General features: G+C 38.5%; 1 pseudogene; it reads right to left on the reverse strand.

Annotated features, from left to right (window-relative positions):
• Positions 1-1,073: 1,073 nt before the first annotated feature.
• Positions 1,074-1,278, reverse strand: LOC111728095 (annotated as a pseudogene).
• Between the last annotated feature and the right edge of the window lie 17,290 nt (positions 1,279-18,568).

Below are 18,568 nucleotides of genomic sequence, written 5' to 3' on the forward strand. Positions count from 1 at the left end.
TTGTCTGGAGCCAAATTGCCTAACCTCAAAGACTAAATCTTAAGAGTGTCAATGATGAAGCCTTAAGGGAATTGCATAATTAAGCTCTGTAAGGCCCAGTCTCCTCACATGTTAAATGGTACAGTGATATTAGTGGCACAACCTTATAGGGTTGTTTTGAGGATGAAATGAAATGACATTTGCAAAGCTCTTCACACAGTGTCTGATATAAAGGAGTTCTTTATAATTATTAGATATCATTTATTATTAGTCCAAGGATCAAGTCAGAATAAATAAAAATCTTTACTCATAATTATTTTTATTGAATAAATATAACTATGGTAACCTTATATACTTAGATATAAAATCTCCTTACAATTTAAACTAACTACCATTGAGAATAGCAGTTAAGAATTGAAGTATGGGATTCTAGGAATCTCCAAAACCCTTTCAGAAGCTCCTCTGAGAGGTCAAAAGCATTTCTGTGATGACACTGAGAACTTGCTTCCTCTCTTCACTCTCATTCTTTCATGAGTTTGCAGTGAAGTTTCTGAAAGGGCACACGGGTAATATTGCAACAGATGAGTGAAGCAGATTAAGAGAATCCAACTATCATTTATTAAACCGGACATGAAAGAAATTTGTAAAAATTTTCTCAATGCATTTATCAGTCTTTTTATTTGTAAAATACATTTACTTTTCATTAAACTATGTAACATATGTAATGGGTTTATTATTGTTTTTAAATAAATTAATTAATACATATCTTATTTATTTATTTCCATAGAGATGGAGTCTTGCTGTGTTACCTAAGCTGCTCTCAAACTCTTGGCCTCAGGTGCTCCTCTTGCCTTGGCCTCCCAAAGTGCTAGGATTACAGGCATGAGCCACTACACCTGGCCTAAACACATATTTAAAATTTTTTTCTATAAGAATATATATTGATAGCTATCACCCACATAAACAAAAGGCCTATGGGATCCTTAGTAATATTTTAGTAAACAAGTTTCTGAAACTAAAAATGTTGAAGATAATTGATATAGAAGACTATGAAAATAAAACCCTCCAATTTTAGGCACTAAAATTAGGCACACAGTCTATTCTTTCAGCCTAAAAATAGAGCCTGTTTGGAGGGGAGTTCCTATTGTCCTACAAACTTGTCGACACTTAATATTGTCATTTAAAAATTTTTTTCAGAATATTATGGGGTGCAAATGTTTTGGCTATGCCATTTTTTAATTTTAAACATCCTGGAGGATAGATCTACACTTGATCTTAGCCAAAAGGCAGAGAAGCGATGTGGAGGATAGATCTATGAACGTATTTTATTGTGCTTTTAATCTGTGTTTTTGAATGACTAATGAAAATTGTGCACTTTTCTATTTCTTTTTTAGGTATGTTGTTTTCTTTTATGATGGAATTATTTCATTCTTTGGCCCAATTTTAATTGCATTGCTCCTTCCTTCCCTCCCTCCCGCCTTCCTTGCCTTCCTCCCTTCCTTGAAAGAGAGATTGTTAAATATATCTCATGGGGACAAGGGCATATTTCTTCCCTTCTTTATCTCTCATTCTTAAATATTCAAGCCTGACTGTAATCCATCAACTAGTTAAAATTATCCTTCTGGACAAAAAAGGAATCTCCATTCTGATTCTAATCTTTAGATGTTTAAAAATGCATGCTTTTATCTGATCAGTCAATTCTGCTTGAAATCAACTTTTCAAGGTGATATGTAGCCTTTTTGTGCTTCCAGCTGGTGATACGGTGGAAGAATTTGTTTATTTTAGTAGATTTTTGTCTAACAGTAGTAGAAATGAAGTTTTACCAGTCTCCTATCTAACTTTTACAAATTCTAGGAATTTTTAATTTTTTTTTCTTTGAGACAGAGCCTCAGGCTGTCACCCTTGGTAAAGTGCTGTGACATCACAGCTCACAGCAACCTCCAGCTCCTGGGCTTAAGTGATTCTCTTGCCTCTGCCTCTCAAGTAGCTGGGACTACAAGCACCTGCCACAACGCCAGGCTATTTTTTGTTTGCAGCCATCATTGTTTGGTGGGCCTGGGCTGGAATCGAACTCGCCAGCTCAGGTGTATGTGGCCGGTGACTTTGCTGCTTGAGCCACAGGCACAGAGCCAAATTTTAGGAATTTTTAAATGGTAACACCTGGGAAAGAGCCATAGAAAATTTGGAGGCAGCTTAATTTTTTTGTCCAGAACAGGCAGTTCCAAAGCAGCTAATGATTTAATAATCTTTTGTTTTGCAAGAGTGATCTGTAGGCCTAATTTTCTTGCAGTTGCAAAATTTACTGAATGCTTTTCAAACTTGTTCCCTATAGTTTCCTTCAAAGTTATAATTGCAGTAATGATTTATAGCAAATATTTTTTAAGATGTAGGTTCCATCTGCTGTGTTTTATACAGAAAGTCTCAGAGGCAGAAGTTGCTGTGAAGTCTGCAGTTTAGCTTCATGGTTAGGAGCTGTGGTCAGACAGGCCTGTGTTATCTCCATTCCCCCAGCTCCTGTGTAATCTTAAGCAGGTCACTTGACTGCCCTCTAACTATAAACTATAATTTAGGCTTGTAAATAATTCCTGCTATTTACAAGCAGGAACCATGGCTATGCAGACCAAATAAAGCTGGGTTTGTTAACACTCAGTACAATCCCCAGCAGCTAATTAGCATGCATACATATTTGCCTTTCTTAATCTTTGTGGGATGCAGGAGCTGAAGGCAGAGAGACGGCTAGAAGACTGAAGTCTCAAGAGAAACAGAGAAAGTTTACCATAAAAAGAGAGACAGTAACAAAAGGGTTTTTATTTTTTTTTAAGAGGCAGTTTGACAAACATAGAAATAAAAAACAAAAAAACATTTGATTGTGATAATTAACCCAAAAAATGACATAAAAATTCATGGAAAAGATAAATCGGTTACCAAAACATTTAGTAAGTTCAGAAGTCAATCCAAAAATTCTTATCAAAACTGTATTGTTTGAACAAGAACAGATAAGATTATTGAGATCCAAGGTTTTATCAGGTCTGGAATCATCACTTGCTCCTGGAGATTTGGGTTTCTTTGGAGGCTGGAAAGCAGGCGCGGCTCCTGGAATGTGCCTTGAGGTTTGGCCTCTTGGAAATTTGTGTGTTTGTCTTTGTAGAGATTCCCAACTAGAGAGCCTTTCAGAGACACCACAGTGCTCTTACCAGCATGGGCATGAAGTTGTCACCCTCCTCTTTCCCAAGACAAGGATATAATTTCCAGGGACTTCAGTTAACTATCTTGACCTAAAGTCATCTCCTTTCTATCACCACCTCCCATATGTTTACTTAAAAGTTAAGATGTTTTTCAGAGTCCTGATAAATGCCACAAGCACTTATTGTTCCTCTAAAGGTAAGAAAAAGAAATTTTTTTTGCATTTTTTTTTTGTGTGTGTTTTGTGTGTTTAAGTCTTGAATAGCTTAGGAGAAGGGACACAATACTGAAGTCTGAAATATAGTTGGATTAAACTCTCTGGGTTGTATATATTCTGCAAGTAAAATCTAAAAGTGAAAAAAAAAAAAAAAAACCACCTAAAACCAAAACCAGACCTGTCTGAAAGTTTTACCTTTGAATATTGGAAGAGTGAAAGGGCTGCATCTTACATATTGGGATTAGTATTATATTCCAATTTAGCACATACACTATTCCAGGTGAATAGTGGTATTATACCTAGTATTCCAGGTGAATGGGCAGTGGAACTTTCTGTATTTAAATTCTTCATTGTAAAATGGCTTTAGCTTTATTTTCTCTCTTCTCTATTAAATAAAACATTTGGTTGGGACTTTCACTGGCTGGCTGCTTGCAGCTATGGGTTGAATTACAATTGGGAGCAAGAGCTGTGTAAAATTAGATAAGATGGCTTCTCACTGTCATCTGGGTGCCTGAAAAATAAAACAAGGAACGTTTTAGTTGAACTTAGAAAATCCTCCAGGAAAAACTTGGTTTTTGTTTTTGTTTTTTTTTTCCCCCCTTCTGGGAAAGAACAGTAAAGAGAACCAAAGTGTCTCCTGTGAAAACTTGCCTTAGATCAAGACTGACATTTTCCACTGGTTTGTAAGCTCAGATCGCTCCATGTCACCTTAGCCCTTTTTAAATAAGGGTAGGTCAGAAACACTCACCGACTGCTCTTTTGTGAACCATAGATTTATATTCTTTGGCTCAAACTCTAGAACAGTAATTTAAGATCAAGGAGATGTGGTAACTATGCTGACTCGTGTAGCATGTTAATGCTTATAACCTAACGTGTCTCTACTCCCAGATTTAGTTCTGCTTACAGTGGGACTTACACGGACTGTCTCCCTTCTGAGTTAGGGCTTTTAAAACCCTTTCTTGTATGATTATATAGCATCTACTCATTCATTCAGTGGATATTTTTTGAGTGCCTATTCTGTGCACAGTGGTGTCCTAGGCATGTTGAATGCTGGCTCTTCAGTCACTGACACAACCTGCCCATAAGACCATATTGAATTTGCTGAGTTCCTTAGTAGAGGATCTCACCTCATCTACTAAGTGACACTCTTGTCTCTGATGAGATAAACTAAGTCAGGATTTACTGAGAATTAGAAATTTGGCTTAAGGAGGGTCATTCAGCATAGGGGAGAGAAGAAGACTTGATTAGGATTGGGTAAAGATCATAATAGAACAATTTAGAATTGGTGGAAAGAGCAAGGTGGGGAGTTTTGGAGTAAGAAATTCAAAGAATCTTTCTCTGCTGTCTCTCTGGGTTGTCCATTAAAGAATTGATAGGTCTTTCTGGAACTTAACATAAAGAATAGTCAAGTTTTATTTAGCCATAATGGAGGTGGAGATTTTACATCTTTTGTATTCACCTGGACGGAGTTGAAACACATTTTTCATAGTGAAGTATCACAAGAATGAAAAAGCAAGCATACAATATTCACAATAATGTGAAGCCAATAGATGAACTAATAGCCACCCACACAAGAGAAAAACTCAGTTCAATCCAAATTGGGGGGAGGGAGGACAAGGGAGCAGAGAAAGGAGAAGAGGGAAGAGGATGGGTCTGCTCCCACCTACTGGGCACAATGTAGGGGTATATGGCACCTTCTAGGTGCAGGACACAAATACAACAGGGCCTTTACCTAACAGATGCAAACATTGTCACCTAATCATTTGTACCCTCATATTAACCTGAAATTTAAAAAAAAGAACAGTCAAGTTGTGTGCCTGGGCAAGAGTGTGTTGGGACAAGAAAGTTATGCCAGTGAAGACAATGGACTGGGAGGCGCCTGTGGCTCAGTGAGTAGGGCGCCGGCCCCATATACCGAGGGTGGCAGGTTCAAACCCAGCCCCAGCCAAACTGCAACAAAAAATAGCCGGGCGTTGTGACGGGTGCCTGTAGTCCCAGCTACTTGGGAGGCTGAGGCAGAAGAGTCGCCTAAGCCCAGGAGTTGGAGGTTGCTGGAGCGACTCCACTGCACTCTACCGAGGGCGAAAAAGTGAGACTCTGTCTCTACAAAAAAAAAAAAAAAAAAAAAAGACAATGGACTAACAGAATCATGTTAGTCTACCCAGTAAGCTGTGTGCGGGAATGGGATGGGGACAGGTCTGATTTTCAGGCAGAACAAAGAAAAATCTTTGCATACCTGGAGTTATATTCTAGCAATTTCAAACAACCTCAGTATTTGAACAAAAATGAATGGTTTAAATGATGTGCCAGTGACTGGTATTTTCTTTTGTATTTTGAATTTAGAATGAGCCAGTCATTATTCCTTCCTTAGCTCATTCAGTAAAGCTTTCTGGACTTGTCCAAATACCTGGCCTTGAATTAGATACAATGGCAAGACTCTGTCCTATGGAATTTCAATGTCTAGTGAGTGACTTGTAAATAGATACCTATTTGTATAAGCTAGGAAGTGATTCTAAGAAACAGTTATTTATTTGGCTAAATTAGCACTTGTTCTAGCAAAGTGAAAAGTACTTGCTTTGTAGTCACAATGCATGAAAAGAGAAAATGAGTGAACAGAAAGGTGAATCCACAGACTGCTTAGAACCTGATCTAAGATTGTTAGATTTGTTTCAAAGCAACTTTGTGTTTAAGACCCATGGTCATTGCATTTACTTGTTCTTATGACTAACCATGAAGAAAGGGCTGGGATTTCTCCTCCCCAGCTTCCCAACCTTGGTTTGCTACTCGACAAGTAGTTTTAACACTTAGGAGTTATGAGCAACATTCACAGGACTTCTGAAGCCTGGCAGACAGGGCAACCTGTGACGTGGTTAGCTGTAGGGCAACCAGAAGACCAGAGCTGAGTTTAAGCAGAGAGTTAATGCTCTGTCTAAGGGTGTCCACATGGCCTAGGAGGGAAAGAAGACACAGTTCAAAGAAAGGCCTGTAGACTTAATTCAGCTTGCCTGTGACTCGATTATTGGCCCCGACTAAAACCAGAAAATGCCATAGATCAGGGCTGTATGTTTCATGGACTGCATGTCCTGGCACATTGGGAAGCCTGACTTGGTAGATAGAGGCTGCCATGAACTTCCCTGCTTCACCAGGCACGTAGTGAGCAAACTTTCCTTCTTTTACAGAAATTTTAACTTCCACTTTTCATCCATGCGAGGAGAGCTCAAGTTATAAGGCAAGTGAAAGTATTATGGGCTTTGGTTTTATATTAAAGGTTGCACAGTAATGACCTCATATTTGGAGAAAAGAGATAAACCAAACTTTTTGACTGAAAATATCAGTCACGTATTATAATCAAGACATGCTGAGTTCTCATGTATTTAATACGTGTATTCCAAATGTCATTCTAATTTCAAAACTGTGTTTGTGTATATCATTAAACCTTAAAATAAGGCCTGTGTTCATAAATTATTACAACTTAATGGGACCTTCCTGTCCATGTAATTTAAATATCCCATTTTTCAAGTGAGTAAACAAAGCCAGAGAGATGGTTCTATTCAGTCCGAGTCACAGAACAAGTTAGAGCTGCAGCCAAAGCCAAACCTTAAGGTCTCTTCAGGTCTCTACCCTTGTACCTTTCCTAAGGAGTTTCTCTCCTAAAGAAACAGTGTGAAGTTACAGCTAGAACTATCTTCTTTTTAAAATTGCTTTCAAAACTAGTGTATACAATTTGAAAACAAACAATAGGGAAATCCACAAAGTGAAATATTAAAGCTCTCAGCTCCCTTTCCTCATTCCCCATCACAGGCCCCCAGGCTTTACCATCTTGTAGATCTCTTTTTATGTACATGTAAAACTTATACAATAACTTATACAATATATGTAAACTTACTTGATTGCAGTTTGTTTGTTTCCAAAATGGGATCATACTATTGCAATTTTTTTTTTTTTTGCTTTCTGATACCATTTTTATTAAGGTAAAATATACATACAATTTGGTGAGTTTCAAGAGGTGGATGCTGCGGTGTAAAGGTCAGTTTAAACAAGATACGAAGCATTTCATCACTCTAGGAAGTTATACTATGCCCTTTCCCATCTATGTCCACCTCCCACATGCAATCACTGCTCTGATTGTATCTCCATAGGAATATTTGCTTGTTCTTGAGCTTCTTACAAAAGCAATCATATCAGTGTAGCTTCTCCGTGTCTGGCTTATCTGAAACAACATAACATCCATCAGTCTATTGCAATTTGTTTTTTTTTCAATACTATATCATGGTCATCTTTCCATATACAGACCTCTTATTATACTATTTATTTATATGTAGAGCCTTCCATGGTGAGTGGGCCATAAATTATTATCATGCCCTTCTTATAGAGGGATGATTATGTTGTCATAGATTTTTGGCTAATACAAAAATTCTGTAATGAACGTCTTTTTGCCCCGTATCAAGTGTGCTAGTATTTCTATAGTAGATCTTCCTAAGTATGCAATTTCTGAAGCAAAGGGTTTTGTCTTTATAAATGCTGGTTTTAAAATTTGGTGACTTCTCCCCCTCTGTGCACACGGCCAGAGGCGTTGCATTGCTGCGCTCCCTTTTCCTGTCTCTTTCAGTAAAGGACTTTCCCCACTTGCCCTTAAACTTGCTCTTAACAAACTTTTGCTTCACTCCCCAAAAATATAAAATAAAATAAAAATTAAACAAAATTTCGCAAGTTCTAACTAATTTCCATAAGGGGAAGAAGAAGGAGAAGAAATAAATAAAATAAAATATTGGTTTACATCCTAGCAGCAGTGAATGGGAGTGCTCTCTACCGCTGAGCACGGTCAAGGGTGGCATCTGCACCACTCCTCTGTGGTCTACAGGGAGCAAGTTCCCTGATCTTAATAGGAACTAAAATAAACATAAAGGGGTGATTGTTGAATCAATTTTGAGAGTCGCAGGCATAGCAGTGGCCTTGGGGCAGTCTGCAGCCTGGAACTTGAATGTTACCAGAGCACAATCACACGCCCCTCTGTGTCTTTCCGCAGGTGGACTGTGTTGGCCCCACCAGCTTCTCCGTGAGCCCTGCTTCTCAGTTTCTAAAAAACAACATACTTCTGAGTTCGTGTACGAGCAAGTTCTGTAAACAAGGAAGAAAAGAGACACATCCTTCTCCTGCCCTGAGTTTGAAAAATGCTGGAGAACATTCTGATTAGTGTGGGTTGCACCAGATGCATGTGATTTGGAGCGATTACAGGGTGGGGGGGGGCGTGCATGTGAGCCTGTGTGTGCACGCACACGCTCCCACACTCACATATGTGAGTGTAAAGTTTTATGATTGACTGTGTTGGAAGGATGTGCCCTGGATAATCTTGTGCTTGATAGCCTCAAAATAAGGAAAATAAAGGTTGGATTGGCTGATATCTATCTACTATATATATGTTATCGTATATGTAAGTTTATGTGTGTGTATAACTAAATTTCTCTGGTGCCTATTATTAATTGATCTCTATTTGGGATCCTGGTTTGAATTTTACATGTAAAATAATTTTAAAGTTGTTCAGATGTTTAAGCAATTCTTACAGAAAATATCTTGTAGCCTAACTAAAAAGTGTCTGTGTTCTCTAAAGTTTTGTTATAACAAGTTTACAGTGAAGAAAGAACTGAAAACATAGTAGAAATGATTTTATTTATTAAATCTCCACAGAACACATCTGTTATAAAGGAAAATTAAATCCCAGTAGTGGTAAAATTCATCATAAATACCTCATTCCAGCACATTCTAAACTTGTATGGCTGAGTGGAAATCCAGGGTTTCTCTAAGGCCCTTGTTCTGGTTTAGTGAGTCAAAACTATCCGGTTAGTGTCCAGACTCTCACTAAAGACTCAAAATAGGAACATGGAGCAGGGCGCAGTGGCTAACGCTGATAATCCCAGCACTTCCTTGAGCTCACAAGTTCGAGACCAGCTTGAGCAAGAGCAAGAAACCATGTCTCTAAAACATAGCTGGGCATTGTGGCAGGCACCTGTAGTCCCAGCTACTTGGGAGGCTGAGGCAAGAGGATTTCTTGAGCCCAAGAGTTTGAGGTTGCAGTAAGCTATGACACCATTGTACTCTACCAGAAGCAAGAAAGTGAGACTCTGTCTCAAAGCAAAGAAAAAATAGGAACGTGGAGATAGAGAGGCATGATGGTTAATTCTCTTTGGAATCCCACTGGAAGTTCACTAGCTATTCTAACATTTGAATGGGTGGATCTGGCGGGAAACTCCAGTTTGGCTCTTATAGAGTATATACCCAGGAAGTCAGGTGAGGCAGTGGACAGAGTAGAGCCCCGGGAATAGATGGGCTTGAATCCCATCTATGATACCTTGGCTAAAATATTTAACCCCAGTGCCTAATTTTCCCCATCTGTAAAATGGGGACATGAATGTCCCTGCTCTAATAAGTATTATGTGGGCCAACTGGGCTAATATATGCAAGGTATCAGTACATAATAAGTAAGCAGGCAGTGTTCATTATTATCGTTATCATTTGGGGGCAAGTTAAACCACCCAGCTTCATTAAGTATAAAATAAGCTTTACCTATCTACCCATTGGGTGTTTTCAGGATTAATGATAGGGTGTTTGTATATTCCCATTATAAACTCTTATAAAGGCTCAGCACCTGTGGCTCAAGTGGCTAAGGTGCCAGCCACATACACCTAAGGTGGCAGGTTCAAATCCAGCCCAGGCCTGCCAAACAACAATGATGGCTGCAGCCAAAAAATAGCTGGGCATTGTGGAGGGCGCCTGTGGTCCCAGCTACTTGGGAGGCTGAGGCAGGAGACTCGCTTAAGCCCAGGAGTTGGAGGTTGCTGTGAGCCGTGATGCCATAGCACTCTACCCAGGGGCATAGCTTGAGGCTCTGTCTCAAAATAAATAAATAAATAAATAAATAAACTCTTATAAAAAGAAAATAGTTAACATGGATTGGATTGAGCCCTTACAGCACTGTCTTAAGGCTGTCCATATTCTGCTTCGTTTATTCCTCCCTATGACCCTGCAATCCCATTTTAAAGATAATGAAGTGTAGGCACGGAGAACTTGAGTTATTTGCCCAACATTACAAGCTAGTCAATGGTGGAACTTGAATTTGAACCCAGGCATCTAATTCTAGAGCCTAAGAGCTTAACCTACCTCACTACGATGTCTCCACAGAAAAACACAGCCAAGGATACAATCTAAGCAGAAGCCTTTCAGTTGTATTTGCAGTTGCCTAGGCAATGTCATCATCCAGGGCGGCAGAGGGAGGGGCCCTGAGGTAGGGGGGGTCAATACCAGCAGCAGCCTTGATTTGCATCGTAGCGCCCCTCGTACTAGTTACGTAGTCTCCGGTGTGAATCTTCACCTGGCTGACTTGTGATGATGCCTCCACAAATTCTCTATATTCACCAGGTTTTATATTCCAAGATTCCATCACACAATGTCAGGTGCTTTAAAGGACTGAGCACAGAGAGTGCTGTGCTGGAAAGTCAGGGAGGTGGGTGGCAGGGATCCTCGGGGTGGGGGCAGAGACGCAGAAGGGAAAGTTAGTTAACTTTATTCCATTGTTCCTTCCACCTAGCCCGCAGAGAAGATGTGAATGCTCTGATATTACAAACGGAGAAACAGGTGGAGTATCACCAAAAACAAATGCAATGTTCTTGGACTGAAATCACTTTAAATCCTGAGAGGTTTGGGCCATAAAGCATCTTTCACTTTACCATAAACAACGTTCTAAAATTGCTTGCAGTGCAAATGGACTTTGTGTGTTCAACAGGAAAAAGTGCAGTGAGACAGTCTGATACTTGATAGCTCGTTGTCACCACAAATAAAAAGTGTGGGTCTCATCACTTCTCCCTCCACATTCTGTATGTCAGATTCTCCGCAGCACCAGGAAGGAGCAACAGCCAGCCAGTCACTGACTCAGTGCCCCCATTCAGCCTGTTGGAGCACCCAGCCTGTCTTAAAGCCCGGCCACTGGTGTGCCAGGATCTCATGCCTGCTGACCAGTCTGACCTGGGATCCTGTGTACCCCACACATGAGTGACCAGTACCTCCAGCAAGATAAGGACATCCTTAATAGCCCTTTGTCAATTTTTTCCATTAGTTCTTCCTCTTCCTGTACCTTCCTCCCCCTTTAGTTCAACCTCAGAACAAGTACATAAAGTATTTTCACACATCTCTCCACATACACTGTCTCCACCAACATTCCGCCATCCTAATTCCATCAGAAGCATTCTGCGACTCCATCCTAAAATGATGAAATCCCTGGAGGCATTGACAAGTGTGCCTAGACATAAAAAGTAGGAGATACCATTTTATTTTATTTATTAAATATAGATTACTGGATTCATATGTGTCAATATTTTGGTTATTTTCTTTTTTAAATAGATACTCATGTGGTTCAAGATCCAAGAGGCACAGAAAGTGTGTATAGTAGAAATTTAACCTCCCTCCCTATACCCAGCAGCCAAGTTCTCCTCTTCTCCTCCCTACAATTACTCAGATTTCAGTGTCTCAAATACCAACCTAAATGTATTTTATGTTTATGTTTATGCAAACAACACTACATACATTCCCACACTGAAAAGGAAGAGAATTAGCTTCCACTTTTTTAAAGAAGGATCATCCAAGAATGTGTCCACAAACGCTTAAATTATCCCACATATACAATCTATTGATGTAAATTTAGTATGCAAACTACTCTTCTCCTTAATTTGTTTTATTTAACAATATATTTTGGAGATTATTCTAAGTTAACATTATGAAGAAGTTCTTTTTTTTTCTTTTTCTTTTAGCTGCATAGTGTATTTATAGCTGCATGGATGGATATACCACAATTTATTTAACCAACCTCTTCCTGATTGGGAATTAAGTTGTTTTTAATCCTTTACTCTTAAAAATATTATTATTTCATACATGTAAGCACTTCTGTAAAATAAACTACTTGAAGTAGAATTGTTGCATTGAAGAGTCTGTGCATTTATGATTTTGATATCTATTGTAAATTTCCCTTCACAGAGGACATCCTTATTTATATCCTCGCCACTAGTACAGGGTAAGAAATGCCTCATTTAAATGAAACAACATTTTCTCTGCATCTTAGCTCAAAGGATTTGAAATTGCAGCCACGATTATCTTCTTCCATAATGACAATGAAGGGAAAAACATGAGATGACAAATTACCTTCCTGTATTTTTCTGTCATGAGCAGAGTTGGAACTATGCAAAGCAATCATTTAAGGATGCATAGATGAGTAAATTCTCCCATGCTGCAGGCAAGCCTGCGCCTCAAATTTGCAGACCAAACGCATCACCACCTCCCACACTCCATCCATCCTCCCAGCTGTAAGAGCAGCAAAAAAGGTTCCCTCAGTAGCAACGAGGGAATGTGCAATCACACATTGATCAGATGTCTGTGTATTTCATACTTACTACATGTCTGGTAATACACACCCCGGCACAGCTTTACAGTGAGATTACAGTATTTAGAGACCAAGGTCAAAGTGAAGTCAACCCCCAGTGCAGATGATGGACGTAGCACACTTCTGTGGAAAAGAGTTATTATATAGAGTTCATAGAAATAGCAATGCTGGCAGATGTATGCTGTTGGGTTTTTTTTTAATTTGTTTTTTGGAGTTTTTGGTTTGTTTTTGTCTTAGTAATCTTTCTTCATATGTAAAATACAAATAATAGTAGTAACTCATGGTTGTGATGAAGAATTAGTAACAGATGCAAAATCCTTACAATAATGAGTTGCGCATACAAAACTGGGTAGAAGTGTTAGCTTTTAAGTATTAAAACAGTATTGTATGTAACATATAATATTAAAAAAGTATTATATGTTCCTTTCTATCATTGTTAATATAATTTAAATATTTTAATATTATTTAGTAATTATAACTCAGCTTCTTCTGTGTGTATTAGTCAGCCACGGATGTATAACAATTTATCCCAAAACCTCAGCTGCTGGCTGAAAGCTGCCCTCAGTCCCTTGCCCCATGGGCTTCTGCAGCATGACAGCTTGTTTATCAAGGTAACCAAGCCAAGAAGGCAAAAGAGGGTGCCAGCAGGACAGAAGTCTTACTCTTTTGTAGTTTAATCTCAGAAGTAACATCTTATCTCTTCTGTCACATTCTATCCATTAGAAACAAGTTACCAGGAACAGCTCATACACATGGGGAGGTCACAAGGAAATGAGTTCCAGAAGAACTTTATGATGGTGTAAGATTTTATCATTTGGTAAAACTGGGTGAAGGTTATACATGGAGTCATATTACAATCAGCCTGATATAATATTCTTCCCTAGGCTTTCGTGGCTTGGGAGAGAAAGATAAAATAGAGATAGTTACACAGATCATCTAATTGGTTAAAGACCATACTTGTTATAGATTATTTTATAGTTTGAAATGAAGATAAGTATCCTGTTTGTCTAATTTTCCTTACACTAAAAAAAGTTCAGGGTAACAATGAATTAGAGAACATTTGAAACCGATACAGATACATCTGAAGAATGCAATGTAGTATCAGCTATAAATAACAACTGCAATAAAAATGTGGCATTATTTAAATGTTATAAGTCATCTTCATTCTCCAGAGTACTACATTTTAATTAATTGCCAGGTCAAATAGGAAATAGGGATTTATATGCCTGTTTTAATGCTTATTACAAAGTATATTTGGTCAATTTGTTTCATGGTCTGCTTGTGATAACTCTCATTTATTAGGGTAAAAAAAATAATAATAGTAATGAATTATAACCCAAAGAAAAAATAAAAATCTCTAGCTCTACACTAATAGAAATAAATAATTGGTTAAATTAATGGAGAAAAGTTGGCTTTTCCTCATTATTATATTCTAATTAATGAATTTGGAGGAATGAAGGCACTAGAAACCCCCCAGTGGGCCCATACCATAGAGATAGTGGCTGCAGATCAAAGTTATGAATACATAATAAAATTAGTGAGTGAAGCTGTGATGAGAAACAGGACACTCAAAGTATCTCTCAATGAGATTCTTACTAATTACAAAGAGAAACATGGTAACATTACATTGAAGAAAGTTGGCAACCATCACCAGAACCCAATGATTAAAGTTAACCTCACCAGCAGGAAGACGTATCAATATTAAGCACCTGGGATGCGATTCACTAAGAAGCACATAACATCATTCCGGACCGTACTGACCATACTGCCAAAAATGAGGAGCTTTAATTTAATTATGGAAGGCATCAGACAAACTCAAATTGGGGGTCATTCTACAAAATAATTGGTAAGTGTTCTTTAAAAAAAGTCAAAGTCAGGAAATGTCACAGATTAGCTAAGGAGATATGACCATTTAACATAATGTGGGGATTCTGGATTGGAATGTGAAATAGAAAAGGGCGTTGGTGTGAACATGAGAATTTCTAATAAATTTTTTATATGTTAGTTAAGTTGTTGTACTTCCTGGGTTTAATAATTGTTCTATGATCAGATACTATGTTACCATTTAATGCAACTGAGTGAAGTGTATATGGGAATTCTGTACTATTTTTGAAACTTTTGTGTAAGCCTAAAATTATCTCAAACTTAGTAAAAACATACAGGAACATCATTCCACATCCCAGGTTTTAGTCAACTCAAAAAATTTTAGTAATTGTCACAGCAATTTGGTTGCTGGTTTTGTGGGGGAAATTCCGCTTTCATTACTTATGGCAAATAGGCCACACTCAATTTATTTACATATTTGTCTGTCTATCTACTTATTTATTTATTTATTTAATCTTTTTTTTTTTTTAAGAGACAGGCACCACATAGCTCACTGCTTCAGCCTCCCAAGTAACTGAGATTACAGGTGTGTGCCACTTAGCTTGGCCGCAGGCCCCATTTAAAGAAAGCAATTTTAAAACCTTAGATGAGTCATTTCCTTGCATAATAATGTTAGACAGAGATATTTTCCAAATAACTACTTGAAACTTCAAATACACCCATAAACAAATACTCTCAAGTAAAGACAAGTGAATAATCTTGAGGGAAAAAACAATGCTTACTTTTTCCATATCACCAGATTCCATGTCTCCCTTGGACTTTACATGACTAAAATCTTGCAGGATCCCAAGCCAGGTTACAATAGCATGAAAGAGCCATCCCCGGAGAACAAGAGATAAGATTCACAGGTATTGTGAAACAATGACTTCTTAGTAGTCATCACCCATGATAAAACACAATAGTAAATGTTGACTCATTCCTTCAATATGACACTGTCAGACCTTCTAGGACCCAGGAACTTTGGGGGAATAGGATAGAAAATAAAAGACCATTTATAACTTGGTATTGCTTATTATTTAATTTGGGAGAAAAAAATAGCCACATGAAATGACTTAAGAATTAAATACAAAACAATACAGTATGTTCCAGTTCCACCGCAATTAAATGAAATCCATCCAGCCAGAACCTTTAATTAACTTGGGTTTTTTTCCCACTCTACCCTTACAGAAGCATGACAAATAACAAGAAAACAAAAAAAAAGAAACAAAAAGAGAGATTTGGGGAGGTGGGGTGGGAAGGGGAACGTGCTCAGCACGAAGGCACCAAGAGTACAAGGCCCTGTGGGATCTGCACCTGCCTGCCCCGGCCTTATTTCTCCCCCCCAGGCATGCCCTGCTTAGCCCACAGGCCTCCTTGGTCTTCTTCAAACAGCACAAGGAAGCTCCAGAAACTCTTAGTCTGCCTCTGCACCTCTTCCTGACTGCTCTTTCCTTTCTTGTTCATTTGCCCCCTTCTGCTCACTTCAGGTTTCTGCTCAAAGGTCAGCATCCCCCAGGTCTTCTCCGGACATCCAGCCAGCTCACCATCACCCCACAACCCTTATGCCCCTGACTGACTTTGTTTCCTTGCATAGCCCTCACAACCATTTAATACCCTGTGCGGTTAGGTGCATTTGCTTATGGTCTAGCCTTCACCTCTCAAGATGGTCAATCTCATGAGATCAGCAACACCATCTGGGTTTCTTTTCTTTTTTCACTGCTGTGTCTCAGGACCTACAAAGCCCTGGAATATAAAAGTGTTTAGTAATTATCTGTAGAATGACGGATGGACATGCTTCATCATCTGTTTGTCCCAATATTCTGTAACCTCTGTAATTCCTAGTGCCTGTGAAAATAATCTATTCCTCCACTAAGGCATTCATTGCATTCTGCTCCACTTTAGCATTATTTTACATAAGCTTTATATTCCCCTGTTGGAATCCAAGGTTTCTTAAGGCAGAGACTGTTCATCATTAAGGGCCTAGTACATAGTAAACATTCAAAGAATGAATAAATTTGACCTTAATGATATAATGCCTTAAAGCATGGCCAGAACCCAAATCCCCAAAACAAGAATCATACTATTTATTAAATTTTGTCTAGTAGGGCAAGAAAACATATCTTAGAAATGTCTCAACAAGGGAATAGCTAACAGGGTATTTTGTTGAGCCCTCATTTCATATGAAAACCAATTAGCCGGTACAGTGCTTTTTTTGAACATTCTAACTTAGCTGAGATAAACGCTCACTGGAAAAAAAGAAATGAATCTTACTTTCATTAAGCCAGGGAAATAAAACAAAACATATAAATGAGTGCCAGAAACATTACAGATATTCAATTAGAAGCAGGAATCAACTCCTCTGGGTGCAGAAAAAAAAATTACTTCCTTTGGTGTGTTAAGGTGTAGGCACTGTGAGTTTTAGCTTCCTGTAAAATCTGTGACCACATTTGCCCTGATTTCTATTACTTTTAGTTTCTAAAAAATTCAGTAAGAGAATGACAGGTATAATGTCCGGCTGCTTGAATAAAGACTTAGTAGGCCAACAATGGATACAACCAGCAAACTCAGACCAGTGTTTAGAGAGGCTCAGAAAGTCTGAATTGGCAGGTGACACTTTGTAGAGTTTAATTGAAGGATAAAGGATAGGACTTGGGTTAGGTGACATCAGACGTCTAAATGAGGGCTGTGGAGCTGGCAGAGAAAGGACATAAGAAGCATGGATTTAACATTCAAGAACAGGACTCTTATCCTGGGAGGATTATTTCAAATGTAGAACTTATAGCAAGAAAAATCCTTAGTCACAGAAAAAATTACTCTGTGTCTTGGTAATTTACTTAATGCCCTAGGCCTGGACGAACAGGGCAGGTCACACAGTAGCTGGGCAAGAACCAATTCCCTAGTAATTAGACCAAAGTTCATATTTGACTTGGTGATTCAAGTCAATGAACTTGAGAAGAGTAATTGGTCTCAGTGGATAGAAGAGTGTCAGTACAGAAGGTAAGAGGGGCAAGGTGGCTCCCATTTCGGGAGAGGTAGGTGATATGGAGCCAGAAATTCATCCTTCCTAGAGAGACCAGAGCGACACAAGACTCTAAATGGGGTCTTTGCACCTTGTTCTCATGAAATTGCCTTTATTCTCTCTGCAGGCATCAGTTTTAGCCCTAGAGGCATTTCACTTACCTTTGTTACTATCTCTGACAGAAACAAAATAAGATAGAATCCTGAGCATTAGAATTCTCTTTCTTAAAGGTTGGTTTCTTTGTTGTTAGTGAGTAGGCATTAGAGTTCATATGGAGAGCTAATTCAGGCAATGAAAGATTTTGGATGACATTATTTCAATAGACTGTGCTTTTAGATAATTACAAAAGGCTCTGCTTTCCTTAAGCATTGCCCACACAGACTATGTAACGTCATCTGCTATGAAAAAAGCACTCCTTCTCTCACAACAGGGTGATTACAGAGTTTTGGAAATAAACTCTCCATCAATGTGAGAGTAGAGCAAGAAAGAACAAAAGCAGAAGTATTGAGATCAGAGGGAAATATAAGATTTTAGGTATGTAATTTTTATGGACTTTTATGAATAAAGGAACTGTTATGAGGAAATACAGCTATCTCTCTCCTAGTGCAACCACAGCTAGAATACTTCCCTGGATTCAGGAGCAATTAAAGTCTGAGAGCTAGAGGATTTTGCAACTAAAACTTTAAGAATAGAGGACCCAAGGAGGGGGTAAAGGTGAAGGAAAACTTGGAAAAATAGTCAAATGAAATAAAAAGATGTAGGAAAAGAAAATAAAGGAGATCCAAGAGATTGAGTTAAGGGGCAAAGATCAATTCGCCTACGATGAGGCCTCACACAAGCCCCAGTGGTTCTCAGCCAGCAAATGGGCAGATGGTCCTGAAAC

Source organism: Otolemur garnettii, unplaced genomic scaffold, assembly GCF_000181295.1.
Source record: "Otolemur garnettii isolate 467f Iridium unplaced genomic scaffold, OtoGar3 scaffold00004, whole genome shotgun sequence".
Taxonomy (NCBI): Eukaryota; Metazoa; Chordata; class Mammalia; order Primates; family Galagidae; genus Otolemur; species Otolemur garnettii.